This window comes from Anomaloglossus baeobatrachus, chromosome 8 (genome assembly GCF_048569485.1).
Source record: "Anomaloglossus baeobatrachus isolate aAnoBae1 chromosome 8, aAnoBae1.hap1, whole genome shotgun sequence".
NCBI classification, from domain to species: Eukaryota; Metazoa; Chordata; class Amphibia; order Anura; family Aromobatidae; genus Anomaloglossus; species Anomaloglossus baeobatrachus.
Window position 1 is genome coordinate 235,599,922 of NC_134360.1, and position 21,660 is coordinate 235,621,581.

The following is a 21,660-nucleotide window of genomic DNA, read 5'->3' on the forward strand; positions in this document are numbered from 1 at the left end:
TCAGGAAACCTGGAAACAGAATAAATCTGTTGTAAATAAGATTATAAATGCAAGAATACAAGACCCCCCCCCCCTCCCCCATCCCCAAATGTATCTGCTGGAACGCCTGCCCACCAGACACACAGTGACTCAAAGGAGACATCTTCTAGGACCCCATTATTGGCTGTTTTTGCCCCCAATGTTACATTTTACATTAAGTTTTATTACGGACTCTAATGTTAAGAAATGTAATAAGAAGGATTGTAAGAGATAAAACTATATATACGCAACAATATTATCTTTGACAACCTAATACCAGCACCCCCTTCACCCCCCCCCCCCCCCCACAATTATTATCCAGATGCAGCAGAGCTGAATTTGTTGGAAGTGCATGGGTTAATGTAGGTATTGCATCAGCTTTACCTGCAGACATATTCCACAATTATCTGATCAGTTCTGCTACATTTGTATATACATATTTATATATATAATTAGAGCAGCTTCCTATTCTAAATGCATTATGGCCACTGACTCCTGGGCACAGATAACTTCTCCTGCGATCAATATCTCCCTGGGACTTCAGTTCCCAGTCTCTGTAATTACTGAATTAATCTTTACAATTAAAGCAAAGCCCTGATCGACCCCTCAGGAAGCCCCCCGAGCTCCAGCAATCCAGCCTGCCCTATTTGTGCCCGGTGCCAGGGGCACGCAGAGATTGGCAGCGCTCACCTTGCAGGATACTTTATAACTAGCTTATTATTAGGGAGGATCCACACCAGTGCTGGAGGCTGCAGATAACACGAAGGTTTCCCCACACATCCCAGGCAGCTTCACGCGTGGATGGGTCCCTTGTGCGGCAGGATCCGGGCATCAGGTGCACAGCTGCGGGTGAGATCGGCTATACAGCAGTACTTACGTCCCTGAATCTTGCTCAACTCTGCTACATCCAGCTTTAGTGAACAGCTCTGCTTACCATAGGGCAGTCTGTTCCTTAGCTCAGTGCACTGATCCGGGGGCGTTTCAGGGAGCAGCTGGGGGGTCGATCTGCGTGGAGTGAGTCACTGCCAGGCAGGGCAAGGGCACAAGCCTATCCAGGAGAGCAAGAGCAGCCTCTATGGACAAAGCTGCAGTATACACAGAAAGCTCAGTCCTGCCCCAGAGCAAAAGCAGCTAACACTGGTCAGAGCTCTCCTGCCAGTGGGCTCTGCACCCTGCACTGACACTGGGTGGCCACAGAGATGCTGCCTGCTCCTGTTCCACCGAGGTTACCTCTGCCTGCACCCTGCATTGACACTAGGTGGCCACAGAGCTGCTGCCTTTTTCCTCCTATACTCAGCTTCCTTCTGCCTACAACCTTTCGCTCTCTGCTGCTCCTGTTTACACCCAGTTTTCCTCTGTTTGCACCCTCTCTCAATCCTGCTTGTTACACCCAGCCTCCCTCTGCCTGCACCCTCTCTCTCTGCTGTTGTTGTTACACCTAGCTTCCCTCTGCCTCCACTATTTCTCTGCTGCTCCTATCTCACCCCTCTGCCTGCACCCCCCCTCTCTCTCTCTCTTTCTCTACTGCTCCTGTTTACACCCAGGTTCCTTCTGCCTGCACCCTCTCCCTCTCTGCTGCTCCTGTTTCACTCAGCTTCCATCTGCCTGCACCCTCTCTCTGCTGCTCCCATTACACCCAGATTTCCTCTGCCTCCACCCTTTCTCTCTCTGCTGCTCCTGTTAACACCCAGCTTCCCTCTGCCTGCAGCCTCTGCTGCTTCTGGTTACACACAGCTTCCCTCTGCCTGCACCGTCTCTCTCTCCTTGCTGCTCCTGTTTACACCCAGCTTCCATCTGCCTGCACCCTCTTTCTCTCTGCTGCTCCTGTTACACCCAGCTTCCCTCTTTCCCTCTGCCTGCACCCTCTCTCTCTCTCCTTGCTGCTCCTGTTTACACCCAGCTTCCATCTGCCTGCACTCTCTGCTGCTCCTGTTACACCCAGCTTCCCTCTTTCCCTCTGCCTGCAGCCTCTCTCTCTCTCCTTGCTGCTCCTGTTTACACCCAGCTTCCATCTGCCTGCATCCTCTCTCTCTCCTTGCTGCTCCTGTTTACACCCAGCTTCCCTCAGTCTGCAGCCTCTCTCTCTCTCCTTGCTGCTCCTGTTTACACCCAGCTTCCCTCTGTCTGCAGCCTCTCTCTCTCCTTGCTGCTCCTGTTTACACCGAGCTTCTATCTGCCTGCATCGTCTATCTCCTTGCTGCTCCTGTTTACACCCAGCTTCTATCTGCCTGCATCCTCTCTCTCTGCTGCTCCTGTTACACCCAGCTTCCCTATACCTACACCATATCTCTCTTGAATAAACCCTTTCTGCTTTTGCTTGCACCCTGTCTCCTTGTCTGTACCATTTCTTCTCTTAAAGAGGTCCTATCCTTAAGGCTGCTTGACACGGTACGACCGATTGTGCAATTTCACAATCGATCGTACCCGCCCCTGTCCTTTTTGCATCACGGGCAAATCGCTGCCCGTGTCGCACAAAGTCAGTAACCCCCGTCACACGTACTACTTACCTCTTGTGCGACCATGCTGTGGGCGGCGAACGTCCACTTCCTGGAGTGGGAGGGACGTTCGGCGTCACAGCGACGTCACATGGCCGCCGGCCAATGGAAGCAGAGGGGCGGAGATGAGCGGGACGTAAACATCCCGCCCACCTCCTTCCTTCACATAGCCGGCGGCGGCCGCGTGACGCAGGTGAGCTGCTGTTCATCGTTCCCGGGGTGTCACACGGAGCGACGTGTGCTACCCTGGAAACGATGAACAACTAATTTAAACAATATTATAGAACCTAGCGAGCAGTACACGACTCACGATTTGTGAACGATACTGAGTCGCTAGGAGGTGTCACACAGGCCAGTATCGCCAGCGATGCCGGATGTGCGTCACAAAAACCGTGACCCCGACGATCTATCGCACGATAGATTGTCTGGTGTAAAGCAGCCTTTAGGATAGGTCATCAATGTCTGATAGTCTAGAGTCTGACACCCAACACCCCTGCTGATCAGCAGTTCTCAAAGCTGGCTGTGTTCGGAAATGCTCAGTTATGGAGATGTCCCATCAACCTATAGCGGCTGCAGCCAGGTACTGCACATCCGCCTCCCATTCAAATCAAAAGGAGGCGTTGTGCAGTACCCAGCCGTAGCTACTATCAGAAGGGGCAGCTCCAAAACTGAGCATTTCCGGCCACTGGCTGCCGCCGCCAACATTGGAAACGGCTTATGGGCTTATGGGCGGGGTCCTGGGTTTCAATCCCGGCCAATCAGGGATTGATGACCATCATAAGGATGGGCCATTAATGTTAAAGTAGTGGACAACCTCTTTAAATGCACCTTGTAAGATTTGGCTTCTCCGAAAACTATATATTTTTCATATTATACATAATAATAATAATAATTAATATAAAATGTAATAGATATTCAACAGATGTTACTCTGTAATGTGCAGTCAATATAATAGTTTCATTGGGTACTATGAATACTAGCAATATACAAATCCAGATGGTTTAAATAACTTCTTAGTCTTACCTGTAAATAAAAATTATCTCATTATCCCAAGATAATTATGAAATGGATATAACTTAAGCCTAGGTATAGTGGATAGTTATGTCAGAATGGAGCTTCAGTCATTATGAAGGGGTGGGGCTTCAGTTATTATAAGGGGGAGTGGTTTCAGTTATCAGGGGGTGGGGTTTCAGTTATTATCAAGGAGGGGGGTCTTCATTTATTATCAGGAAGAAGGGCTCAGTCATTGTTAGGGGAGGAGCTTCAGCTATTAGGGGTGGGGCTTCAGTTATCAGGGGAAGGGGCTTCAGTCATCATAGGGGTGGGGTTGGAGGCTCAGTCATTCTCAGGGGAAGGGTCTTCAATCATCATGGGGGAGGGGGCTTAGTCATCGGGGGAATGGCTTCAGTTATTATCAGGGGAAGGGGCTTCAATAATCATGGGGGGCTCAGTCATTATCTGAGGAGGGACTTTAGTTATCAGAGGGTGTGGCTACAGTTATCAAGGAGTGAGGGTTCAGCAATATCAAGGGAGAAGGGGCTTCAGTTATTGGCAGGGGTGGAACTTAAGTCATTATCAAGGAGAGGGGCTTCAGTTATTAAAAATAATAGCACATTCTTCATTATCAAGGGGTAGACATAAATGCTAGACTTCTATCAATTTCTAGTTCATATAATAATATATCACATATTTTCATGATCACAATATTTTTTATTATTATTATTATTATTATTATTATTAATAATAATAATAATAATAATAATAACATATTGATTATCAGTGATGTATCCACCACCTAACAAGTATTTTGCTTCCAGTCATTACATATAGCATTAACCTAATAGTCTGCCTGGTGCATTTTAGAGGGTAGATTGCGCCAACATTGGACATTAGCCTCTTGTCAGCAGGTGAAGACTGTGTATATATCAGTTTATTATAATTTTACAGAGATCTGAGTGTTCTCTGGACTGAACATATCAAACAATCTCACTATATACAGAGGTGAACTATGACCTGTCTGCTCTCCAAACCATTACAGCGTATGGGTGTATTGTATGGTAGGGAGAGCATATATATATATATATATATATATATATACATATATATATATATATATATATATATATATACACATACATTATATATATATATATATATATGTATGTATATGTATATATATATATATATATATATATATATATATATATATATATATATATATATATATATATATATCATGAGGATGTGCCCTCAACATTCATGGTTCTTTATTCTGTATACTGGGAATGCAATAGAGATAGTAACCCGATAACCCGGTAATACAGCATTACACAGAAGGAGGCATAAAAGAAGGAGAAAACGTCCCCAAGGGTCAGTGTTACTGACTATTACAACTATTACAACTATTATTTTATTTTAATATGGTTATTTACAGTTTATATCAGTTGATCTGGGATTATTATAGGAGATTACAAGTCAATGAGGTACATTTCACTGGTAAAATAATAATAATGATTATAGTTCTGACATTATAATATATAATTATAATAATATATTATAAATATAATTAACAATAATGTTAAGTATAATAATACCAATAATAAGTATTGCTTACGATAGCTATGAAGGATTATGACAAGTATCATTATAATTATTATAACTATAAGGATGCATACAATAGTTACAATAAGTACACAAATAAATTAAATATGATGTGTTCAAAATAATAATAATAATGACATAAATAAAATGAATATATATGTATAAAAATACAAATTTACATGTATATCTAATAAATACTGATATAACCCAATTAAAATAAGACTATATTCCCTGTACCAATTATGATAACATATTTTTTTAATATACACAGTAAAAGCAGCAAGCTATCCACCGGGGGAATTATCATTATCTGCCTGCATTATTTATATATAATGCCCATTTCCTTATTAATCATCTTTGATGTCATCATACAATGTTATATAACATCCTGTATAATATTATGGTTCTATCAGTTCTGCTACAAATTCGAGTCCTGTTCTTAGGTTCTTTTCTTATTGGCAACAGAAATGTGAACGAATAGAACGAACTAGAGCCATAAAATGCTCCGAATAATTGGGGAAGGGCTTGATGTCTTATATCCTGCAAATCTGGACGCTATTTTTGTATAATTAGAGCATGCAAGAAGGTGATATTGAATTAGTGTAGATAATGCAAAGACTGAGAATAATTGTGAAGACAAGTTAATGACAGGAGAAAATCACTAAAAAAAAAGTTCGTGCTGCATTAGAGTGCAAAGTAAATGTCGCAGGGACGATCACTACAAGGGTTCCAATGCTGGGGGTAGTAGTATATAAGATACTATATATTTGATATAGACAGACAGATAGATAATAGATAGATGATAAATAGATAGATAGTAGATTGCTAGGATCTAAGTATATTGCAGAGTGCATTTATTTATAAACAAATAGTGTAGGTATACAAATATACGGGTGTGTATATACACACACATGTACTATTTACCTGTGTGTTATATTTATATATTTATATATATATATATATATATATATATATATATATATATATATATATATACCTCCTATGCAAAACTAGCCCCAGCATTGCAGCCCTTGCAGTGTTTGTCGGAGGCAGTAGAGATTGGACTCATGATTGATGGGTTTGTTCTTTTGGGGACTGGATCTGTTTCACTGTAGAGGATTTAGCTGAGTGAGCAGCAGATGACCCAACAATTTAGACAGTGGGACAGTAAAATCAGCAAACTCTGTAGCCTCCGGGTCACAGCTCTGGACTGGTCAGGACAAAAATACTGCAATGAAAAAATAAAATACAAGGCAGAAATGTGCAGTATGACCAGAGCAGAAGTGGCTCCCCACTGGGACTGATCCAGGCATGGCAGGCAGAGGGGGATAAATAAGGGGTGACATGGAAGGAGAAGGCAGAAGAGCTGGAGCTATCACCTTCGCCGACAATTGATACTTTGTGACCTCAGTCTGGGTGGGAAGAGCAGCTCCTCAGCACAAACTACTGCTCTAAGAAGTGAAAGACTGTGCGAACCAGGAAAAAAGAAATTTTGATGAATTTGGGAAGAGAAGCATTTTGTCCCCAATTATCCTCCTCCATATTGTCTATTTATACTAAGTGCAATCCAGCTAGGGCTTTATCTAATTTACACTTATTTATAGGATCTGAAACCCTTTAGGAACCATTTTTTACTCACGTGCATGTATTTTTGCATCATTTTGCTTAGTATATTCTCTGTATTGATTGCACTGTCTATTGCTATCTGCAGCTCCTTCTAAGGGGACAGTTTATAACTCTTTTCTCCCTTATGATCTCCACTCATTTTATTTATGACCATCAAATCCAGTTTACTTCATGTGGTCATAAATCAGTTGTCAGGAGCTCAGAAGAAGTCAGATAACAGTCCTGAGATAAGGGTTAGAAACTCTCCCGACAGAATCAGTGCAGCACTGAGGTTATAGAAGGCAAAAGGTGCAGAATAAGTGCAACACTGAGGTTATAGAAGGCAAAAGGTGCAGAATCAGTGCAACACTGAGGTTATAGAAGGCAAAAGGTGCAGAATCAGTGCAACACATGTTATAGAAGGCAAAAGGTGCAGAATAAGTGCAACACTGAGGTTATAGAAGACAAAAGGTGCAGAATCAGTGCAACACTGAGGTTATAGAAGGCAAAAGGTGCAGAATCAGTGCAACACTGAGGTTATAGAAGGCAAAAGGTGCAGAATCAGTGCAACACTGAGGTTATAGAAGGCAAAAGGTGCAGAATCAGTGCAACACTGAGGTTATAGAAGGCAAAAGGTGCAGAATCAGTGCAACACTGAGGTTATAGAAGCCAAAAGGTGCAGAATCAGTGCAACGCTGAGGTTATAGAAGTCAAAAAGGGGCAGAATCAGTGCAATGCTGAGGTTATAGAAGTCAAAAAGGGGCAGAATCAGTGCAACACTGAGGTTATAGAAGACAAAAGGTGCAGAATCAGTGCAACACTGAGGTTATAGAAGGCAAAAGGTGCAGAATCAGTGCAACACTGAGGTTATAGGAGGCAAAAGGTGCAGAATCAGTGCAACACTGAGGTTATAGAAGTCAAAAGGTGCAGAATCAGTGCAACGCTGAGGTTATAGAAGGCAAAAGGTGCAGAATCAGTGCAACACTGAGGTTATAGGAGGCAAAAGGTGCAGAATCAGTGCAATACTGAGGTTATAGAAGTCAAAAAGGGGCAGAATCAATGCAACACAGGTTATAGAAGGCAAAAGGTGCAGAATCAGTGCAACACAGGTTATAGAAGGCAAAAGGTGCAGAATCAGTGCAACGCTGAGGTTATAGAAGGCAAAAGGTGCAGAATCAGCGCAACACTGAGGTTATAGAAGGCAAAAGGTGCAGAATCAGTGCAACACTGAGGATATAGAAGGCAAAAGGTGCAGAATCAGTGCAACACTGAGGTTATAGAAGGCAAAAGGTGCTTTCTTTTTTATTGTATAAATAAATCCTAAATTGCAGAAACAATTTTAGTTAAAAGGAATTTTCACTACAAGGTTGCCATACTTTTTAATATTGAGGATGGAGTCACACAGCAGGTTTTGATAAAAAGCCAAAGCAATGAGAATTAAAAAGGCAGGACTTAGACTTGTTTCTTCTGGATCTACATCATCAAACTGCATCAAAATTGTCACAAAAAGCTGCAGGGGTAATTCCAACCCTATGGTGTATCCTTAGGATAGGTTATAAATGACTGATAAGTGCAAATCTTGAATCTAGAACTATAATATAATAATAATAAAAATATATTTCTGCATTTCACACTGTTCTTTAGATTGAAATCTCTGCAGGGTGAATACAGATAGTAAAGGGCCCAGAAAAGTATAGGGGCCCCTGGATCTTCAGTATCTCATCTCAGAGTGAACCCTCCAACTCTAATTCTTCAGTAATGATTAGCAATGTATTGGGTTAGCCCGGGATTTTACATGTAATAATAATAATAATAATAATAATAATAATAATAATAATAATAATGCTACTTGTAAGTGACAGTTGGCCCTGTTACCTCCTTGGCATCAGATTTTACCAATAGTATGATTTCCCCTGAGTATATGGGCATTAAGGAAAGAGCTTATGGCAAAATTGGGGAATTGGAGAAAACATTAGAGTATATTCTGCTTCTATGGAATAAAGTGCAAGGTGGGAATATGTTAATTATAGTATAGGACAGTGGTCTCTATCTGGGAGAAGTAGTCATGGACACTCATTAGTTAACTTTTCAAAGTCACTATAACTGCATTTATTCAAGTCTTTGAATGGACATCAGCTGCAAGAGTGACACCTACAGGTCGGATTTATACTACAAGCCCTTCCTATAGGAGACAATAAATCCTCAAAAAGTTTCAAGAAAGTTTATTCTATGCTATAAACTCAAAATATTTGGAAAGAAAAAGCAAAGTTTGGTGTGACATGTTTATGTTCCTAAAAAGAGAACATGTTCCTCCATGGATTTGGAACCATATTTCATCCTACATATGTCATTTGGAGAGATCAGGGGCAGCCACAGATGAATTTATTGTATCGATCACATCCTGAAATTGTGGATAAGACTGTGTCTGCGTTCAGCTCTGTGCACTTGTCTGCATAGTGGATGGGTGCTGGAGTTATCTGTCTTAATATACATGAGCCTGGTCTATGAATCAGATCAGACTGGCAAATGCTGCGATTTATTCAGGCCCACCTCATTCAGCAGGTCAGGTGTGTATGGGCACCTTATGGTTATCTCTTACCCTGGAAGGATTTTATGACTCTGGGGGGTTTCCTTGGTCACTAAAGTGCTACCAGGAGTTTTTACTGTATGCTCTATTGCCTGGTATGACCTATCTCCTAGATTAGGGCGGCACGGTGGCTCAGTGGTTAGCATTGCAGTGCTGGGGTCCTCAGTTCAAATCCCACCAAGGACAACATCTGCAAGGAGTTTGTATGTTCTCCCCGTGTTTGCGTGTTTAGTCTGGGTACTCCGGTTTCCTCCCACACTCCAAAGACATACAGATAGGGACTCTAGATTGTGAGCCCCAATGGGGACAGTGTTGCCAATGTATGTAAAGTGCTGTGGAATTAATAGTGCTATATAAATGAATAATTATTATTATTATATCTGCACTATGTGCACTTTTGTATTTTCTACCTATAACCAGTCTTTCTACCAAAGTTGGACTTTTTTTTTAACTTTGCCAAAACTATCTGTTCCGACATCCAAAATTGCACCCCCCCCCACACACTTTTGTATTGTGCAAATACACTGCAGCTTGCAGAAAATTCCAAATTCCAGTGGGTATACTAAAATGGAATGTGCTGTGGGGTGGGTGTAGGTGGAGGTTATAATTTTTATTACGAGAAGTAGGATAAATAAATCACAAATTATGTAGCAGACCACATTTTTACAATAATTTTGTGGTCTGCAGACAGATACTGTTGCGCCCAATTTATCCGTGCCCCTCTTAATAAATGTGCTACGTTTTCCAGTGTTCTGCTTTGTAAAGTTTGGCAAATAAAAGGTGGTTCTTAAAGGAGAATCTGTCACCAGGTTTTTGCCACCTATACTGAGAGCAGCATAATGTAGAGACAGAGGTCCAGATTCCAGCGATGTGTCACTTAGGCCAGTTTCACACATCCTTCTTTTTGTCGGTTTCGCGGATCCGGCGCGCTCCCGTACAGTGAATACAGTACAATGACAGCGCTGTAACTTCCGGGTCACATGCGCCGGTCACAAGACAGCACGTGACTGACGCTTGTTGCGCTGTCATTGTACTGTATTCACTGTACGGGAGCGCGCCGGATCCGCGAAACCGGCAAAAAGAAGGATGTGTGAAACTGGCCTTACTGGGCTGCTTAGTGTTGTGTTGATAAAATCACTGATTAATCAGCAGTAGATTATCATTACAGGACTACTTAGCATGCTGCAGGTAGTCCAGCATATTCATGAGCTCTGGATAACTGCTAGATCTGCAGCAGAGAAAACAATGATTGTATCAAAATGACAGCAAACAGCTCAGTAAGGGCTGTTTCACACATCTGGCTGTCGCCGGATTGGTGGAGACGGCGCACTCCAGTACACTGTATACAGTACAATGGCAGTGCAACAAGCTCCAGTCACATGCTGTCATGTGACCGGAGCATGTGACCCGGAAGTTGCCGCACTGCCATTGTACTCTATCACACTGTACTGGAGTGCGCCGGATACGGGGAAAAGACGGATGTGTGAAACTAGCCTTAGTGGCACATCGCTGGAATCAGGGGATCTGTCTCTACAGATGGGGGAGCAAAAACCTGCTGACAGATTCCCTTTAATAAATTTCATTCAAAAACTTGTTTATTAAATATTGTTAAAAAATGGTACAGGATATATTTTAAATATATCAAAAGATATAGTCATGGCAACCAGAATTAAAACCTCCATTCTTTACACTGCAGGCTGCATCCAGAGAACAGGAAGAATCAAGGACAGATCTAATCATATAAATTAACACTGCAACGACCTTGGAAGCAGAGTGTAACCTTCTCTTTCAGTTACTTTCTGTCTTTGCTGGATTTGAGAACAACCTGCAGTTTACTCTCTCACCAACCAAAAATATTCATGATCCTTCCAGAGAAAAGAAATGACAAACTTCACTGGAAGTTTTCCGTTAAAAGTTGGTACAGACATGTCCATTCATCAGTGTCAGGTATCTGGAGCTGCCATGTAGGAGAGAGTGCAGGGAACGTCCCTAAAATTGGGGCGGACGGTGCTAGATTCAGTTTTTGATGTGTTTGATGGGAGTTCTGGACTCTCCCATGCAAAGTTTCAGGTATCCCATAGTTGTGGACTGGGCATAATCTGGCTGCGAGCAATGAACACCCTGGGCCCTTTACTAATGACAATGATGGCCACCATTGTCACCTTGGTCTGGTGGCCACTTTGACCTTGAGCTCTCCGGCTCTTCTATAATACCCATATAGTCAGTCTGCCCAGTCTATTGGCTAAATTTATGCCAAATACAGTACAGACCAAAAGTTTGGACACACCTTCTCATCTCTAAAACAACTGTTAAGAGGAGACTTTGTGCAGCAGGCCTTCATGGTAAAATAGCTGCTAGGAAACCACTGCTAAGGACAGGCAACAAGCAGAAGAGACTTGTTTGGGCTAAAGAACACAAGGAATGGACATTAGAACAGTTGAAATCTGTGCTTTGGTCTGATGAGTCCAAATTTGAGATCTTTGGATCCAACCACCGTGTCTTTGTAGAAAAGGTGAACGGATGGACTCTATGTGCCTGGTTCCCACCGTGAAGCATGGAGGAGGAGGTGTGATGGTGTGGGGGGCTTTGCTGGTGACACTGTTTGGGATTTATTCAAAATTGAAGGCATACAGAACCAGCATGGCTACCACAGCATCTTGCAGCGGCGTGCTATTCCATCCGGTTTGCGTTTAGTTGGACCATCATTTATTTTTCAACAGGGCAATGACCCCAAACACACCTCCAGGCTGTGTAAGGGCTATCTGACTAAGAAGGAGAGTGATGGGGTGCTACACCAGATGACCTGGCCTCCACAGTCACCAGACCTGAACCCAATCAAGATGGTTTGGGGTGAGCTGGACCGCAGAGTGAAGGCAAAAGGGCCAACAAGTGCTAAGCATCTCTGGGAACTCCTTCAAGACTGTTGGAAAACCTTTTCCGGTGACTACCTCTTGAAGCTCATCAAGAGAATGCCAAGAGTGAGCAAAGCAGTAATCAAAGCAAAAGGTGGCTACTTTGAAGAACCTAGAATATAAGACATATTTTCAGTTGTTTCACACTTTTTAAGTATTTCATTCCACGTGTTTTAATTCATAGTTTTGATGCCTTCAATTTGAATCTACAGTCCTGAAAATAAAGAAAACTCTTTGAATGAGAAGGTGTGTCCAAACGTTTGGTCTGTACTGTATGTGGTACCTGGAATAGTTTATGCAAATATTTTTTATTGCAAAATCTGCTGTCCTCTTTAGTGCTAGGGCTTCGCAGGGTGACCCCCAAGTTTTGCTAAACTCCCAAGATATGTGACAAATGCAGAAAGACATAAGCTCATCAGTGGATCTGTCTAAAAATGATGTCCAGCCAATCATGCAGGGCCAGATCCACCCCCTGTCATTCCATTCTGCAGTTTAGAAACTTTCTTCAAACCCTTACCCTTATACCCGCTGCAGCCACTAGAGGGCGTTGTGGAAATAAGAATATAAATCATGTCTGTATGACTGTGGGCACCAGCACTGGGCAGGCAGCTGCTTCAGATCAGCCATGCTTCAGACCACAAGTATAATTCATTGCAGGCTTCCCTCCCAGCAGCTTTTCCGTGCACATAGAGGGACAGAGCACTGAATGCATTTTTTTGAGTATTGACATCCCGGTCCACTCTTCCTGTTCCTCAGGTCTTTCCCCTCCGCACAATATTTGGTTTATTACTGTAATTATACCCAGAACATTAATTGTCCAATGTAAAATGCAGTAATTAGGATGGGAGGACCCGTCTATTGGAAGACATGCACCTGTCACGGATCATTCAGAGCTGCGCTGTATTAATCGCCGCACGGCGCTGAACTGCTGGGAACCAGATGGTAAAAACAATGATATATGGAACAAGGGGGAGAGTAATGATAATTGTGGTACAGTGGCATCGTCCTGTGAGCAAGCATGGGAAAGTGTCAGGCCCAGCGGCTGCTGCTGAACTACAGCTCCCAGCATGGTCTGCAAATATACCGTGAATGATTTGCTACTATTGTATCCATTCTAGACAATCCTTTGTCAGCGAAACACTTTGTTCTATCTTGCCTGTATTGCTTGATACCTTGGGTGGACATATCATTGGAGCAACCGCTTCAGGGCCCAAATGGTAGAGGGGCCCACGCCTACCTCCAAAGCAGGTGGCATTGTGCTTTTTGATAAGCTCTTGGGCTATAAAGGGCCCACATATTGTTCTTGCACAGGGGCCCTTTTCGGTTTGTGTCCGCCAGTGCTTGTTACAATGTATCAGTAAAATATATCATCCTGGAATCCAGAAAATCACACAAAGCCCAGAATATCTTAAGGGGGCATTACGGAAGTAAAAAGCTATCACTTTTCTTCATTTATAGTATGATGACTGATAACTTCTAGAATGGGACACAATAACACCGCTCCATTCATCTTCTATGGGACTGTTGGGAGCACTGTGCAATAACAATATATGGACGCGGTGCAGATGGATAAATCATCATAATGCACAATTCCTCCAGCTTTGCAGGTGGTAGTGGCCCCCTTACTTCTTGGGCCCCTTTATTGCACATATGTCCCCCCTGGACCTAATAATTTGCACAGCTAATTGTAACAATTGTTATCTCTGAGCTATACTCATCACTTACTACTCTTTTATGTCCTAATAATTTGATACAATGTATCAGTGCAGGTAAAATGTATCAGTCTATAGTCCAGGCTGTTTCGCTCACAAAGTATTTTCTAGACTGGATACAAGTGTAACAAACTCTTAAGGTACGGTTCCACTTGTGTATAGCTTGTGATGTGAGAGCATCGGAAGTGTTATGCTAATGACCCACTGCTGCGAGCGTCAGCCGAGGGTCATGCCACTGTGATCTGATCTTGCGATCGGATCACAGCTGCGGAGAAGAGGAAGGGAACACTTTATCCCATCTCCTCCGCGGCCTGTCTCTGTGTACATCACACTGCAATCAGATGACATGTGAGTGCAGTGTGATGTTTCACACGCTCCCATAGACTTGTATGGGTGCGTGTGAGCTGAGAATTGCTGCCAAACACAGCATGCTGCGATTCATTTCTTAGGCCGATATGGCATGAGAAATCAATCGCAAATGGACTCTGCCCAATGATTTTACACTGGTGCGAGTGCAATCTGATGTTTTATCGGATTGCACTCGTCCATTCCTTGTAAAATGCAAGTGTAACAAACCCTTAGCTGTCAAAAGTAACGATGTTGTAATCAATAATCTACATTCTCTGATACCAGAGTTCTTAAAAATGGAAAGTGGTTGAATCAGTAAGCATTTTATAAAACTGTATCAAACGTGGATTTACAGTGATATTTCTTTGATCTGTCACCAGTGGGATGTGATATTGATATTACTGGATTATCAACTATTCTAGATTATCGGATGGTTCAGTAAAGTGCATAAAATGCAGTATAAAGGCAACACAAAATGAGATATCAAACTAGAGAATCATTTCCTAATTCTGTTCTCTGCTAAAATCAAGGACCAGATTATCAGACTCTCCGGATTACTGGATGCCAGATTACAGGAGGTTCACTGCACTAACACTCCAAATGAAAATATATTTATCAATATGGAGGGTGATATTAATACAGTTGGAGTTGTGATTGGTATCATGCAGTATGGAAGGAAGATGGAGCCAGTGTGGTGGGATATTTTAATGTTACGCCGGGATATGATTTACGCCCCTGAACACATGCTCTGTTTCTGACAACTTGAGATATCATTTTGCAGAATGCACTAAACCAGAACAACTTGGATTTGTCATCAATGTTCTCAGACTCCTCTAAACACACAGATTGGAAAAATGAGAAATAAATAATCTGTCAAATAAAAATATCACAGATTAAAAATATCTGGGAGTCTGACATACCACTGGCTCCACGCGGTTCTGCATTCCCAAGTCCCCCTCTGTTTGTGCACTTTTCCTTATTTCTTACAAAAACACTCATAAAACGAAAAACGCTGCTTTATACAAAAAAATGCGTAAACCCCACCCAAATGAGGGCGGTAATGACTGCTTCTATCCACAATGTTTCTTTACACAGCTGTCACTGTGTATTAATGTAGTGTAACAAAAAATGTGAGTAACTTGCAGATTTGGGGACCGTTTCTTTCACTCACTGTGCAGACTTTTCCTGATGGGATGTAAGAGCTAAGATCATATGTTTCCTTTTATTGTTTTCCACTCCCCCTTCTGCTGTTTTAATAAAAGCTGCAGCTACATCTCCCTCCTCCCTCTCCTCTTTTTTACATTATTATAGGATCCTAGTTGCTTATCTGCTAGGATAGTTGCTTTATCCCGACACGTTTCCCCCCAGCATTTCCAGGGTTTATCAGGGGATATAGAGAGGAGACTTGTGATGTGTCAGATCCTTAAAGGCCCAATCATACATATGGGTGGGACTGACTTCTGACCATACGTGTCCATTCTGTATCTAAGCTATGTTCACACATCAGTTTTTTGGCATCAGGCACAATCCGGCGTGTGCCTGATGCAACAGATCCGGCGCAGAATATGCAAAAACGGATGCGCCGGATCCTTTTTTTTGACGTATCCGGTATACCGGATCCGTCAAAAACAGATCTGGTGCATCCGTTTTTGCATCCGTTTTTTTTGCTGGATCTGTTTTTTACAATAAATTGGAGCATGCTCAGTTTAAAAAAACGGATCCGGCGGCCGCATCCGTTTTTTGCCGCATCGCGCCGGATCCAGCGTCCAAAGGATTCCATTGTAAATCACGCCGGATCATGCTGGATCCGGCGTCCATAGGCTCCCATTGTAAATCACGCCGGATTCGGCGCGATACGGTTTTTTTTCAGAGACAAAAAACGTTCAATGAAACGTTCCATCCGGCCATCGCATTGAGTAATTACGCTGGATCCATCATCAAAAGTCGGATGCAACGCAAGGTCATTAGGCACAATCCGGCGCTAATACAAATCAATCGGGATAAAACGGATCCGGCGCCGGATCCGTTTTATCCGTTTTTTTCCGGATTGTGCCTGATGGAAAAAAACTGATGTGTGAACGTAGCCTAAGCTGGACAAATGACTGTGTGACAAATCTTTCAGCACTTTGCACTCGGTGGTGGTACTGGAACTCATATGATAGTGGCAAGGGCTTTTGAGGGCTAGCCGCCGAGGAAAGGGGGCAGCCAAAACAGGTGAATTAAAACCTCCGTTGACAGGCAGGGGCAAGTTTAGGGAATTCTAAGCTCTGGTCCCTAAATATTCAAATACCTGTGTAGCCTTACTGTTTTTTTCAGTAGAAGTGACACGAGCGCACACACTCATCTTTGCTTACTGCCCAATTTAGGACCTCACCGTGGGTCTTTATGCACCTTGTTATGACATTGGTCTGTGACTTCATTAATAGGTATGGTCCTGATGTATCATTACTTAATGTTACTATTTTAATAATATTTAAATAAATTTTATGTTCTAGAGGCTTTTAGGTTTTTTTTTGTTTTGTAAACAGGGACGAGTCAGGTCACAGGCCGAGGGTCAGAATTCCAGGAGAATGTGTATAGATTCAGGGAGCAGACAGAGACGTGGTCAGATAATGGTCCGAGGTCAACAACCGGAGAAAAACAACAGGAATAGGGAGCAGGCAAAGAGGTGTCCAATTAGGCCATGTGCCCACGGAACGCTCGTACCTGCGGATGTATCCGCAGGTACGGCCGCATGTTTCCCGCAGCTGCCCGCCGGCATCCGCAGCTATTTTTAGCTGCGAGATTCCAGCGGAATAGCTGCGGGAAACATGCGGAGTTTCACACGATTTACCTGCGGACGTCCCAGCCTCTATCTCCATAGCGGAGGGCCGGGATCTCTGCAAGTAAATCCGCATGAATAATTGACATGCAGTTAGGTGCGGCTGAGGGATCTCCGCAGGACATTCCGCAGCTGCACTTTCCGCAGTGTGGACACAGACACTCCCCATGTCCCATAGGGTAACATGGGGAGTGCCTGTACATGCTAGAACCTGCAGATTTATCTGGAAAATCGAGATAAATCCGCAGGTTTTCCGCGGCAAACTCCGCAGCAAAAAGCTCCCGTGGGCACATAGCCTAACAGTCCAGGGTCAGAATACCAAAATCAGAAAAAGCAGACACACAAACTACAGCAACACAGCAGAGCCAGAGAATACAACTGGCAGAGTTCTGGGGGAGCATGCTCAGTAAAGAAGCCTGAGCAATTACCTGGAAGATAAAGCAGCTGAGTAACTAGCACCTCCCAGAACCAGCCTGGACTTCTGTGTAGTATCCAAGTTGCTAGATCACAATCAAAAACGGCGCCATAGAGCATCTCCAAAGGTAAGATAAGATGCTCTGCACAAAGGAATAGACACACTACCAGATCAGTAAGTCCCGCAGAGCATCTCCAAAAGCAAGATGCTCTGCACAGAGAATCGTGACAATTATCATAGATGGGATTTTGGTGGTTGAAGGGGTTTATGAACATTTAGAAAGTCAGCAGATTAGAAATTAGTGATCAGAGGAACGCTGTCAGTGAGAGTAACCAGAGGATTGCAAAAATTATTTTTCTTATTAATTAAAACCCACCACGTTTCGAAACTGATCAGATTTCTTTTTCGGGCATCTTCATTGGCTTGGAAACATGCTGCTTGCTTTAACTCAATATATTTTTTGCATCTGTCGCGGGCGGAGGAGGGGACGCTGCGCTCTCCCACTGCTCGGGTCCGGCTGCTGCTGCCGCTGCTCGGTGGTGGCAGGGTCGCGGGGGCAGCGCTGTGCCGCACGGCACGGTGGTACTCACTCAGCCAATTATAAACACAGAGTCTCAGGTAAAACAAACGGCTGGATGGACGGGTCCCACAGACGGCTGCGGTGTTTTTCCCCTGACCCCAGGTTGGTAATGTAAGTCCTTTCCTGCACCTTCCGTACGCTCCTCCTGCGCTTCGGTTTCCAGCTGGCTCCCCGGTTCAGTACCGGTGGGCCACCGCCCAGCCCCGGCTACCTACGGTTCCACCAGACTGTCTTCCCGGCTCTCGCAGACGGCCACTACCGTCTGCCTGACTGCTACACGAGGGCCCTAGGGTCCAACCTAGGCCCCAGTCTGCGTCTGCCTCTCTGCAGACCTCCTCTCTCTTTCTCTGTCTGGCCTTGTTTCCTGCCTCAGGCCAGCTAAACTCCTCGGTGGGCGTGTCCATCTGCCTGACTCCGCCCACCTGGTGTGTCTGTCTGAGCCCGAGGAAGAAATTAGGTCTCACTGGGGATGACTGCTGTGAACTGCTGAGGGTGGGGAAGTGTATGTGTGTTGTTACCTGTGGCCCTTGGCTTGTCCAGGGCGCCACATTCCCCCTTAGTAAAATGCAGACCGTCCGCGGGCTGCCCGTCCATCACCGGTTTTATTTTCACAAACTGAAAAAGATAAAACATTTTAAAACATTTTCACGCATGCATTTTTTTTTTTTATACAACTTCCCTTACGAGAGGCATAACACTTTTAATAACGGCAACGGAACGGGTCCTTCAGTCACCCACCCAAACAACCTGGCCCTGATGCTGCCCCTAAGAAGTGGGCAGCACCCCTTGACCCCAGTCCAAGAACGGGCCCAGATTCCTTAACGGGATGGGTGCTTCGCTGCCGTTGCGGCCGGGCGGACTTCCGGAGCCGTCGTCATCAGCGGTGCCGGACGGACGGGACATATCGTGCAGCGGTGTTCCAGGAACCAAATACTGGCAGAGTCCTGGCGTCCCTGCTTCCACAGCCTCGGTTCACATGCGGCCGGACGCCATCCGCCCCCCCCCTTAGTGTCTCTCTGGCACCTCCTCTACAGGGGCGGGGTTTTGGCTTCCGCGCCTCCACTTCTCGGGAAGACGCTCGAGCGGGAATTTTTCGCGCCCAAGATAGCGGCTTCTCCAATTTTTCGGCCGGACACCTCCGGCGGTAACAAGGCGCACCTCTACCAGACGGCAGAGCAGTAAGATCCTGTTCGTGACGCCAAGTTGTCGCGGGCGGAGGAGGGGACGCTGCGCTCTTCCACTGCTCGGGTCCGACTGCTGCTGCCGCTGCTCGGTGGTGGCTCGAGCGGTGGGCCGGATCCCGGGGACTCGAGCGGCGTTCCTCGCCCGTGAGTGAAAAGGGGATTTGATTGAGGGAATTGGATATTGTCCGTGACGCCACCCACGGTTGTGGTGATATTGGTGACACCACCGCTGCTCTGGACGGGGATCCCGGGAGCGATGACAGGGAGCAGCTTTGATGTTAGTTCTCCCCTCTGTGGGTAGGGGGTTGGTTGTCCCGGGGCCCGGTGATGGGGTAGGGATGGATGGCAGGCGGGTTACGGGGCCTGGTGAGGTGCAGGGTCGCGGGGGCAGCGCTGTGCCGCACGGCACGGTGGTACTCACTCAGCCAATGATAAACACAGAGTCTCCAGTAAAACAAACGGCTGGAAGGACGGGTCCCACAGACGGCTGCGGTGTTTTTCCCCTGACCCCAGGTTGGTAATGTAAGTCCTTTCCTGCACCTTCCGTACGCTCCTCCTGCGCTCCGGTTTCCAGCTGGCTCCCCGGTTCAGTACCGGTGGGCCACCGCCCAGCCCCGGCTACCTACGGTTCCACCAGACTGTCTTCCCGGCTCTCGCAGACGGCCACTACCGTCTGCCTGACTGCTACATGAGGGCCCTAGGCCCCAGTCTGCGTCTGCCTCTCTGCAGACCTCCTCTCTCTTTCTCTGCCTGGACTTGTCTGGGCTTGTTTCCTGCCTCAGGCCAGCTAAACTCCTCGGTGGGCGTGCCCATCTGCCTAACTCCGCTCACCTGGTGTGTCTGTCTGAACCCGAGGAAGAAATCAGGTCTCACTGGGGATGACTGCTGTGAAACTGCTGAGGGTGTGTGTGTGTGTGTGTGTGTTGTTACCTGTGGCCCTTGACTTGTCCAGGGCGCCACACATCCCTCTGGTTACACTTATTGGCAGCGATCTTCTTATCCTTCTTTTGCGCCTACCAGCAATTTGACCCTAATTGGTTTTACAGGTGGAAAAACTGCCGTACAGGAGATTTGGTTATCCAACCTCACGTTCTTCCTCAGTGTTGTGCCTTTGCACCGACGGGGTGAGCATACACTTATTACAAACTGTATTTTGTCATTTGGTTTTACACTATGGAGCGCACTTTTTATTTTTGCAGATCAGAAAAGGCAAACTTTTGAAAAAGGTTGTCCAATAGTTTTTGGTAAAAACACAGGTTACGATGTTACCTCATTGTGGGCTTGCATGACACAGCCATGTACACGTGTGATCTCATGCACTCCCACACTTTTACACTGGCAGATAAAAGTGATTACTTGTGATATAACGCCACAATCTGTCTCAATCGAACAGCGCGAGAATTTCTATAATCGTCTTTGAACCTGCGTCTTCGGAATTTGAATTTTTTTGGTTTGAGCTTCAAGATCTGAAGAATAATCTGACACTTTCTATCCAAACACGGACATTTACACCTGCGAGGATGGCGAAGTTAATGAGCCAGCTGCGGGCGGACGCAGACATTTAGCTCAAGTCAATGGGACTATTTTAAGCCCCTTTACGACAATATTGACAGAGCTATTTCTAGTAATGCAAACTTCCAAGTCATAACAAGGGTCTTATTCTCCCACACTGAAGCCCCCGTTCTACCATCTCCTGGACTGGAGCCAAGATCTGTGCCGAGAGGCCAGGTGGAGAAAACCTAGGAAAATGCGATGAAAACTAAAAAAAAATGTCCGAATATCTGAGGAAAGAAGAAGCAGAAAGCAAATGTCAAGAATTCTTCACCAACAGCTGCAGCGTTCACTCTATTGGGGGTCAGGTATAAGGGTTTTGTGTCATAGTTTTGTTGCCAAAATATTGCTCGCCATAACGTAAAAAGTGGAGTAAGAAATGGTAGTAATATAGGCTGCGATAAATGTATCAAATATTGTGCATCACTTTGATAAATGTGGTGTGAATAATTTTAAAAAGTTCATTCATTCTATCTATCTATCTATCCCTCTATCTATCTATCTATCTATCTATCTATCCCTCTATCTATCCCTCTATCTATCTATCTATCTATCCCTCTATCTATCTATCTATGTATCTATCTATCTATCTATCCCTCTATCCCTCTATCTATCTATCTATCTATCTATCCCTCTATCCCTCTTTCCCTCTATCTATCTTTCTATCTATCTATCTATCTATCTATCTATCCCTCTAGCTATCTATCTATCTATCTATCTATCTATCCCTCTATCTATCTATCCATCTATCTATCTATCTATCTATCTATCCCTCTATCTATCTATCCCTCTATCCCTCTATCCCTCTATCTATCTATCTATTTATCTATC

General features: G+C 44.5%; 1 long non-coding RNA gene across 1 annotated transcript in view; it reads left to right on the forward strand.

Annotated features, from left to right (window-relative positions):
- Window positions 1-764: 764 nt before the first annotated feature.
- LOC142248931 (uncharacterized) overlaps window positions 765-21,660 on the forward strand; it is an 82,163-nt gene continuing 61,267 nt past the window's right edge. The window contains exon 1 of the long non-coding RNA XR_012724963.1: window positions 765-867. This is a non-coding gene — a long non-coding RNA (uncharacterized LOC142248931). The remainder of the gene's footprint in view (window positions 868-21,660) is intronic.